General features: G+C 41.4%; 1 pseudogene across 1 annotated transcript; it reads left to right on the forward strand.

Moving 5' to 3' along the window:
* Positions 1 to 7872: 7872 nt before the first annotated feature.
* Positions 7873 to 8970, forward strand: LOC311608374 (small nuclear ribonucleoprotein-associated protein B'-like; annotated as a pseudogene). Its single transcript has one exon. The product of its transcript is annotated as a small nuclear ribonucleoprotein-associated protein B'-like (transcript).
* Positions 8971 to 10980: the final 2010 nt, after the last annotated feature.

Below are 10980 nucleotides of genomic sequence, written 5' to 3' on the forward strand. Positions count from 1 at the left end.
AATCAGAGGCCATTAAAATGAGCTACTAATCTAGTTTGATGTACGTTCTTATGAAGAAAATTAAACATAGGTCACAGGAAAGTGGCCATGCAAAGGTAAGGACATAGCTATGAATGCTGTACTTACAACCCAACAAACAACAAAGAAAGCCACAAAAATTCCAGGAGACCAGAAATATGTTCTTGCTCAGAGACTATGAAAAAAACAGATCTGCCAAATCTATCATCTCCAGTCCAAGAATTATGAAAAAAAATATTGTAGTGGTTGTAAACATGTTTTTGTTTTGATCCTAAGTGTGGGGTGTGAAACAGACTTATGTGAGGGTGTGCAGTGTTTTTCAGCTGAAAACAGACTTGTGAGACAACAGGTGATGTTGGTCCACTTGAAGAGGAAATGCCTCTTGTGAGGGCATGGTCTTTACCAACTGATAAGCATCCTAGCATGGATTCTGAGAGGATACACACACACACACACACACACACACACACACACACACACACACACATATGTATATATATACATATATATGTGTCGGGAGATATATATATATATCCCGACTGGGCTTTTTTGGTCTTGGCTGTTCATCACTCCACTTCAAGGTGCTCTGAGAGAGAAATCTTCCAACAGAGACTTTGAGGCTCCATGCTCCGGCTGCTGCTCTGGGTTCTGGCTGATTTTCCAGGTTCCAGTGGCTGCGGTTACAGTCACCTTCACTGAATTTCTGGTTTGCTGTTTAACTGGTCTATTGGAATCCTGCCCACTACATTAGTGGAATTACTCCAAGGAACTGAATATAAAAAGGTCTATCTCTTCTGTTCCTATCTTTTCTCTCCTATCTAGGGCAGGTGGGTTGGAAGGGAGGTGCAAGCATTAAGGAACCCCAAATAAAGTAGGTTTGAAAAATACAAAGCCTATAAAATATCTTTTTAAAAAATTACTACATTTATTTATTTAGTGTTTGTGTGTGTGTGTGTGTGGGTGTGTGGGTGTGTGGGTGTGTGTGTGTAGGGAAGGGGACAGCTTGAAGGAGTTGGTTTTCTCTTTCTATCATTTAAATTCTGTTGACTAAACTCAGATCATCAGGCTTGATGACAAGAGATTTTTACCTGCTAAGCCATCTCACTAGCTCAATGCTGTCATGGTACCTAGTTTGAGGACTTAGGCTGCTGTCACACAAGCAGACAGTACCCCCAGTCACTCCTCATCCTGCCCATAAGGGTGGGGTCTTGTTGTCTCATTTCGTCATTACAGACCCTTGAAGTCATCCTCTTTTCTTTGCTTTCAGGCAATGAAGTTATTTGCTCCCTGTAGGATATCCATTTTTACACAGACTCAAAGGGAAATAAGTCTCTTCTCACCTTCTTTGGTGTACACAGGTTAAGTAGGGGTCAGATCTAGGAGACCTTATGGAACTAGGAAGCCATTGAAGACTTTGAAATGGATAGCGACAAACTTTGTACTTTTTTATCATTGTGTTTATCATTAAAATGTATGGATGCAAAAGCATAAGCACATAGAACAGACTTCAGAGGAATAAAAGGCGGTGGGAAAGGTGTGGGAAAGGAGGTGGGGGAGGTGTGAGGATTGGTTAGTGTACTATTTGAAATAAGAGCTCACAGATTTTGATTAAGAAGTATATGTAGAATTTGAGACAAAAACAAACAAATGTACAACATTTATGGGACACCTAAGGAATTTTTATAATTTTTTTGCTATCTGGCATTTCTAACATAAAGGCTGAGTTCAGAACCTCTATTTGGGGTGCAGCTACAGCTTTCCAGAGCTGTTCCCATTCTATGTTTCTATTAGTCTGTGGATGGGAAAAAAAAAAAAGGCAGGATCCAAGAGCCCATCTTTGACTTGTTTCCGCTTGGTTATTTTGTCTTTCCAACTCTGACTAGACAATTCACACTCTCTTTTTTCCTCAGGTAATAAGACAAAGACTAAAGGGGAGACACTGAATAGGAAATGAGGCTAAATGGAGGGAAAAAACACCTAATTATTTAACTAGTCTGTTAGCAAATGAATTACTGTTTATGTTTTCCTTTGCCTACTATTAGGTTTTAGGGAGGGAGAGGAGAAAAGTTCAAAAGAAAGAGACTCATTGAATTGATCTGTCCTTGAGGCAGTACATCAGGTGGTGTGGAGAAGAGTGTTAGCCCCAACAGACAAAGCAAGCTTTCAAGAGAAGAGGAAGTATTTATCACTGAAAGTTGGCTTGGCTAATATGGAAACTGTAGTGACCAACACAGAAGAGGTAGGCATATGGGACTTAGGCTACATGACAACAGTTCCTGTTCTTCTGGGTGACAGAAGTGTCCTGTTTCCTTCCTATTGCATCAGTACACCTAAACCACTTTGGGCAGGAACATTCATCACTGAGGGAGCTCATCACAGGAACTTATGCAGCATTGTTTTGCCTTCAAAGCTCCTGCAATTTCCCAATCTCAATACTGCTTAAAAGTTCAAAGTCTTCTAAGACTCAAGACAATCTTTTAACTATAATTCCCTGTAGAATAAAAAACAAAGTCACATACCTCCAACAACAATGACACAGAATGTACATATTTTTGTCTTAATTGTGGTTTTATTGCTGTGACAAAATGCCATGAACAAAAGGAATGTAGAGAAGAGAGTATTTGTTTTATTTTATACTTCCACATCACACTTCATCGTTCAAGGAACTCAAGACAGGAACGTGGTAGCAGTAACTAAATGCTGTCTACTGGCTTGTTCCTCATCTTGTGTAACCTGCTTTTTTATACAACTCAGAATCACTTATGTAGGGGTGAGACCAGCCCCCACAATAGTCTGGGTCCTCCCACATCAGTTATTGACCCAAACAATTCCCCCATAGAATTGTCTACAGAACAATCTTACGAAGACATTTTTTTTTTTCAACTGTGGCTCCATCTTGTCAGATAACTCTAGCTTGTGTCAAGCTCACATAAAACACAGCAGCACAATTACCATTTCAAAAGGGAAGAATGAAGACTGTGGTAGTTTGTGGGGTTTTGTTGTTGTTCACAATTTTATTTTTTTTTATAATTTAATTAATTTATTCAGATTACAACTCAATTGTTATCCCATCACTTGTATTCCCCCCCCCCCATCGTTCTTCCCTCCCTCACAGGCTGCTTGGTCCCCAGTTGGTAGAACTATATGGAAAGGATTAGGAGGTGTGTCCTTATGGGAGGGCATGTGCTACTCATCAGTCTCAGTTCCCTCTCTCTCTCTCTCTCTCTCTCTCTCTCTCTCTCTCTCTCTCTCTCTCTCTCTCATGACCTGCTTTGCCAGCTTGTACCTACTCACGTCTGCCTCCCTGCCTCCTCTGTGCCCTTGGGGACACCCAAGGTTCAGGGCTGTGCCTTACTTCTCTCTTTACCCATGGGAATGATGTTCCCATTCAGACCTCCGAGCTTTTTGGAGTCATCTAGTTTCTAAATTGCCTCATCACATTGCCCAAGTGATCAGGGGACCATGAAAAGCTCTCCTTTCCTTATCCTTTTTTTTTTTTTCTCACTCCAAACCTGGTTTTACTCTCCCTGGTTGTTCTCCCATGGTATATGACTTAAACATGTAGCAAGTCAGAGTCAGCAACACACACCTGCTCATGCCAATGGCTAATCTGTCACAAGAAGCTGTTCTTGAGATTACTGCTAAGGTATGCCCGGACCACATGACTGTTAATTTGGTTCCATTTGTTTGTTAATTTACTTCCCAATTCTAGCTAGAGTCCTATTCTTCCATGTGGCTCACATTCTTGGTTTGGCCACATGGACCTACTCACCCCTCATGCCTCCACCAAATTTACAAATTCTTACAACCACAGACAAATCCAGATATCTAAACTGTGTTCTGTGTTCCAAAGCCTGTCATCTCTGAAGCCATACTTCCAAACTCTTAAAAATATTTTCTCTATCCATTCTTCTACTGAGGGACACTTAGGTCATTTCCAGGTTCTGGCTATTATGAATAAGGCCACTCTGAACATGGTTGAGCATATGTCCTTGTTGTGTGGTGGAGCATTTTCTGGGTATATTCCAAGGAATGGAATAGCCATTTGATATTCCTCTGTTGAGAATTCTCTGTGTAGTTCTGAGCCATATTTCTCAATTGGGTTATTTGGTTTGGTGGTGTTTAGTTTTTTGAGTTCTTTATATATTTTGGATATTAGACCTTTGTCAGATGTAGGATTGGTGAAGATCTTTTCCCAGTCTGTAGGCGGTCGCTTTGTTCTGTTAACAGTGTCTCCTGCCTTACAGAAGCTTCTTAGCCTCATGAGGTCCCATTTGTTAATTGTTGACCTTAAGGCCTGGGCTGTTGGTGTTCTGTTCAGGAAGTTGTCCCCTCTGCCAATGTGTTCCAACATGGAAACAGCCTAAGTGTCCCTCAGTAGAAGAATGGATGAAGAAATTGTGGTATATTTACACTATGGAATACTACTCAGCTATTAAAAACAAGGATTTCCCAAAATTTGTGGACAAATGGATTGAACTAGAAATGATCATAATGAGTGAGTTTACCGAGAAGCAGAAAGAGTTAAACAGTATATACTCACTTATATCTAGACACTAGCTCAAAGGCCATGTCCAATGAAAGTCTTCACTTACCAGAAAAGTGGGTCAGAGGGGAGGACATACTATTGGGACTTTAGGTGAGAGAAGAATGGGAGGATGGGGAAATAGAAGGATCCAGAGCATCCTAGAAACCTACAAGAAGAACATTATGGCTGGCAGATCTGGGTCCAGGGGTCCTGCTCAAACTATGGCACCAGCCAAGGACAATACTGGCAGTAAATCTCGAACCCCTACCAGATCTAGCCAATGGACAGAACATCCTCCACAGCTGAGTGTAGAGTGGGGACTGACTTTCACACGTACTCTGGTGCCCCATATTTGACCATGTACCCTGGATGGGGAGACCAGGTGGCACTCAGAGGAAGGACAGCAGGTTACCAAGAAGAGACTTGATACCCTATGAGCATATACAGGGGGAGGAGGTCCCCCTCAGGAACAGTCATAGGGGAGGGAAGTAGGAGGAAAGAAGGAGGGAAGAATGGGAGGATACAAGGGATGGGCTAACAATTGAGATGTAATATGAATAAATTAATAAAATATTAAAAAATATTTTCTCTCTGATTTTTTTGTATTGTACTCTTAGAAGAAAAAATATATCTTAAGATTATACTGTAAATTCTTATCTACAGATTTATAATTTTCCCATTGGGTATGGTGTTTAAACTATAAGATCAACTATTGTTTAAGACATATATATATATATATATGTATATATATATATACATATATATATATATATATATGTCCATATGTGCCAACCACATGGCCTACAACCTGCCATGTGACTCCACCATCTTCAGATGAGCATGTGGTATAAAGCACCAATCATAAAGCCTCTTAGCCCTAATGAACTCTATATTTATTATTTTATGTCCTCTTAGACTAAGAAAGCAACAAATCTATTTTAATTGGTAGGGATTTTTATAGAAATTCAAAATTACACTTTTTACAACATGCTGTATATGTGACTCATATTCTTTATATAAAATTTCAAGGCTATAATGGTCTAGATAGATAAACAAAAGCTATTCTGAAATGCATGTCTAACTACTTATGTCTTTGCTAGTTCTTGGATTCATGCATGCACGAATGAATGAATGATGTTTGTCCTGCCACCAGCTACCTATGCTCATGGTTCACCTCTAGGCTTTCTGACCAATGGTAAAATAAATTCAAATGCAAGTTAAAAGTTGTCTTATACTCTTCTGCTGTAATACTGACTTTGGAAATGGGTTATTGTTCATCCTTTCTCATACCCATGTATGTTTTTAAAGTCCAGGGTTAAAAACAGGAAACCATATGACATTAATGCAAAGTTACTTTTAAGTTGGGATACAATGTTAGAACTTGGTTATTATGCTCTATCTTCAGTCTCAAAGGATTAAAAATCACTGCCTTAAATATGCTTAGCTTTATTTTTCTAATGTTACTAATCAATAATATAGCTTTAGAGTTTTATAGCTATAGGCTGATTAGGTCATACAGGAAACTGTTAGGCTCTATAGTAGCACACCATAAAAAGATCAAAAAGTTCCGGTCTCTTTATGGATATTTATGATTTTTAAAGCTCCAACCTAACAGAGATGAAACCTAAAGTTTTAGTCTCTAATGATAATTATGAAATGCAGGTTAATAGATAGTCATCTTATAAGTGATCAAATCCTTTAATGTGTCCATAAATATATTTGTACTCATGTTAATAACTGATGCAGTTAGAGCTACAGGATTAAGCTTTATTTAGCATCTTGCTCCTGTTTTTAGAGTTAAACAAAATGTAACTAAAACCAAGCAAAGCTTGTCTATTTAGATCTACTTGAGATTGATATAGTCCTCAAACACTTATTTCCAGAATATGGCATAACTATAGATCACAACATTCTGTTTTATGTATGTAAGTTGTAGTTTAGAGCAGACAACTAAAGACAGACGAAACTTGCTTAATTCAAATATGCCAACCTTCAAATCTGTCAGAGACCTGATGAATCTGGCATTAAATATGCTTAAGCTTCTTATGACAGACAGAGAATCCCAAATCCTAACAGTAACTCTCCAAGGTCTCCAAGATTTGGGCACATCAAGAGATGACTTAAACCCTGAAGTATGATATTCTAACCACTGGGCAGGACTGCCCCCCCCAATGCTTCACCTGCTGCTAAGGCCCAGCCTGAACTGTGGACAAACTGGACATCCAGAGAGTTATTGTCCCATGTTGCTGAAAACCAGGTGAAGTCAGTCTCTCCCATGTTCTTCTTCTGCAGAAAAGGCCTCTCATCTTCTGTACCTGATGGCCGGTTGCCACTGTCCACACTGACATGGAGACACCAGGATTTTGGGACAGCCGTGTAAGTAGTGGACTATGGACTGACTAGTCATCTCCATCATTTTGATTGATACATAGATTCATTTACTTTACTATTTATCCTTCTCAGGTCTCTGATCACATTGATGCTTAAGCTAATGGTAGCTTGATAGCTTTATAACAGGGAATTAGCTCCTTCCCCAAGGAAATCCACAATGATATGTAAGCACCATGCTAATTCATTAGCTGGTTAAGATTACTAACTATTAGATCACTTATTTAAAAGGCAAAAGGGGCAGAGAGGAGAGGAAGCTGGAGATGTCTGACACTTGGTTCTGAGGAGTGATTTGTAATGCAATGAAGCAAGCGAGGGATTATTTATTTATTTATTTATTTTACAGGGCTAGAAAGATTTATTTAGGCTTATGGTTACATGCATGCAGTGGTTATTCTGTTTGTTTTAAATATTATTTACTATACACTACCTCCCTCCAACTCCCCACAGGAGCCACCAACCTGTCTTCTTCCTGGCTTCATGTTCTTTTCAAAGGTTATTATTGTTAATAGCCCACCATGTCTAATCAGTGTGGACCATGAACAAATGGGCATGGGGGGCCAAGGTATGGATGTCCTGCTGGAGGCCACTCTCTCCTAGACAAGGCATGGCTGAGGCACACATCAGCCTACAGCCTCTGTGGTAGCCTCCACAAGACCAAGTCAGTCAAAATCCTGGAATGCATGGGGGAGGAGCTCCTAGGACTACACTCCTAGGATAGACCCTTAAGGAGTTAGTGGCAGTCAGTGGCCACTTCTCTTTGAGGAAGGGAGGGATTATTTACACCTGAGAAGAACTACTGAATAGCACATGCCAGACATAGATGTCCAGGTCAGACATGGAAGGACAGCCTCAGTGAGCAACCAAGAGTGTCATTTGTATCCGTGGCATTCTCAGCAGCAGCAGCAGCAACAACAACAACAACAACAGCAGCAAGTTCCTGTGGTGGATTTCTAGGCAGAACCCAGACAGGCCTTCTTAGCTGAGACACCAAGTGGCCATTAAAGCAGCACTGGAACTTTACGGTAGTGGAAGTCAAGGAAAACAGGACCCATCCACTGCTTGTGAAACTTTGGTCAAACTTACTTTGCATCTAAGAACCTGAATCAGACCTATATTTATAGACCTCCCTCCCCCAAGAATTACAGATCTTGAAATCTTACTGTTGACAACGGCTATTGTGGAACAGCAGTCATGACTGTGGGTAAGAGTAGCAAGACGTTGATTAGAGAATGAGTTGTGTCCTGCAAGATGGAAGAATCTTCTGCATTGGCACCTTTAACGCTTCTGACAGGCATATGAATTTGATCCTCTGTGATTGTGATGAGTTCAGGAAGATCAAGCCAAAGAATGCAAAATAGCCAGAGCGTGAAGAAAAATGGGTTTTGGGTCTGGTCTTGCTTCCTGGGGAGAACTTGCTTTCCATGGCTGTGGAGGGTCCATCTCCTAAAGATCCTGGAATTGCTCGAGTGCTGCTTCCTAGCACTGCAGGTGGCCCCGGGATTGGGAGGGCAGCTGGCAGAGGAGTACCAACTGGTGTACTTATTCCCCAAGCTCCTGCTGGATTAGCAGGCTCTGTCCAAGGAGTTGGAGGTCCATCCCAGCCGGTCATGACTCCGCAAGGAAGAGGCACTGCATCAGCTGTTGCTGTCACTGCTACTGCTAGCATTGCTAGAGCCCCAACACAGTGCCACCAGGACGGGGAACTCCACCACCACCTGTAAGCAGAGCAACCCCACCTCCAGGGATTATGGCTCCTCCACCGGGTATGAGACCACCATCCAATTGATCTTCCCCCTGCTCAAGGGACACCTATAGGCATGCTCCCTTCAGAAACAAGACCCACTCTACTAGGCATTAGAGGCCTACCTCCCCCAGGAATGCGCCCACCAAGACCCTAAGATATGATTGATAAATATCAGCCCTTCTTTTCCCCTGCAATGCATCTTGTGAAATTGTATAGCCTGCAAGCTTTCTGACCCCTCTTATTGCATTAATTATAGATAATAAACACATAGAGCAACTGGGGAAAAAAAGGCAAACATGTTTGCTTGCTCACAGATTGCATGTTAAAAGATAAACAGGCTTCAGATGCCTTCTAGGTCCTCCTAGTGATGCTACCACTAATTCTAGACACAGTCTACCTTTTTACTCAGCTCACAAAACAGGTCTCAGATGTAACCTTTTACTATTCCTTTAGCTAAAGGACAGTGACTGCTCCCAGCAATTTCACCTATGTCTCATGATTAATAATTAGATATGAAGAAATATGTAAAGCTTACTTAAGGCCTAAGGATTGTAGGGTAGGTGTTTTAAGGTTAACAAAACAAGTGTAGGCCTAGATGGTTATAAGAAGGTGATTCAAGGTATACAAAACAAACAAACAAACAAACAAACAAATGTGTCAGATTCCTTCCTGTTGCTATGCTACTATTGTATCAGCTGGGAGGTGGTGGTGCAGGCCTTTAATCCTAGCACCCGGGAGGCAGAGGCAGGTGGATCTCTGTAAGTTAAAGTCCAGCCTGGTCTACAAAATGAGTCCAGGATAGCCAAGGCTACACAGAGAAACATTGTCTTGAAAAACAAGCAAGCAAACAAATAAAAAACCACCACCAACAACAACAACAAAAAAGACTGTTCAGAGCTTTAATATTAACCACTCACTGGAGCACTGGTTTATTAATCTAACTCCAGTTTTTTTTAAAAGCCACTATGTGATCCACAATCACAATCACAGTTCCAAGTTCAAGATTTTAAATTTCCTTTGGTTTCTTTTTAAGGATAGTTGAAAGTTGTTTCTCATTGTGCTAAATTTATATACATCCAGTCTTCCAGATAAAGAGAAGAAGGCCTTCTTTCATAATCTGTAGTCAGACTGAAAATCAAGATCAAGTGAGGTTTTTCCCCCTCTACTTCATGGGAGTCTTCTGCCTTCCCTGTGTCTGCCTTAAAGAATGTTCATGTGTTAACCCAAAATAATTTCTCAAGCCTCTGTTGTGCTGTGAAACAAAGATGTACTGTCTTTTTCTAGAATGTGACTTTCACTGCAGATTGCAAACAATGGTGACCCTAATGTGTCTAAAGTTTATCTCCTTTGTAAATTTAAAAATAATTATTGTAAGCTACAGGAAATCCACCCAAATCTACCTCTCAGGTCAAGTGGACTCCAGATAAGTCCACCCTAAGTTTCCCACCTATTGCCTACTTCAGAGGGTGGGATTCCTCCACCTTTCCCTGGTCTTGGGATTCCCTCCTACAACTACCCAAACCATTGGTCCAAAAGTTTCCAATGTACGCCTAAAAAGAATTTCCCCCTAACATACTTAACTTTCTCTTCTGCCCATATATATGTTCTGGCAGCCTGTCAAGTCCAGGTGATTCCTACATCCAGGACAACAGCAAAACAAATACAGGTGCTCCAGTGTAACCTCACAGACTGCGTAGCTGAGCCTGTACTTTGCTTCCTAGCTGCAGATGCTCTCACAGATCCTGGATAACAGCAAAACAGCTGGCTGTCCCCTCTTCTACCCCATTCTTTCAGTATTCTCAAAGATGTCATCATCCCCAAGTCAGCAGGAAGCAGCCTTTTTTTTCTGACACAGCATCCTTGTTCCTGTCTTACCACCCATACCTAGTTCCTCATTTTTTAATTAAACAAAAAGGTAAAAAATGTTGGTGTGCAAGCAATTTAACTGGCCTGCCCTTATGGGCCTTCAGGGTCCTGACAGCATCCTATGTCCTCACCTGCCCACCATCTCACCATCTCCTGCTCTCTCTCTCTCTCTCTCTCTCTCTCTCTCTCTCTCTCTCTCTCTCTCTCTCTCCTCTCTCCCCCTCTCTCTCTCCTCTCTCCCCCCCTCTCTCTCTCCTCTCTTTCTCTCCTCTCTCTCTCTCTCTCTCCTCTCTTTCTCTCCTCTCTCTCTCTCTCTCTCTCTCCCCCTCTCTCTCTCTTCCCCCTCTCTCTCTCCTCTCTCTCTCTCTTCTCTCTCTCTCCCCCTCTCCTCTCTCTCCTCTCTCTCTCTCTGTCTCTCTCCTCTCTCTCTCTC

The sequence above is a fragment of the Acomys minous genome (genome assembly GCF_964271855.1).
Source record: "Acomys minous genome assembly, chromosome: 11".
NCBI lineage: Eukaryota > Metazoa > Chordata > Mammalia > Rodentia > Muridae > Acomys > Acomys minous.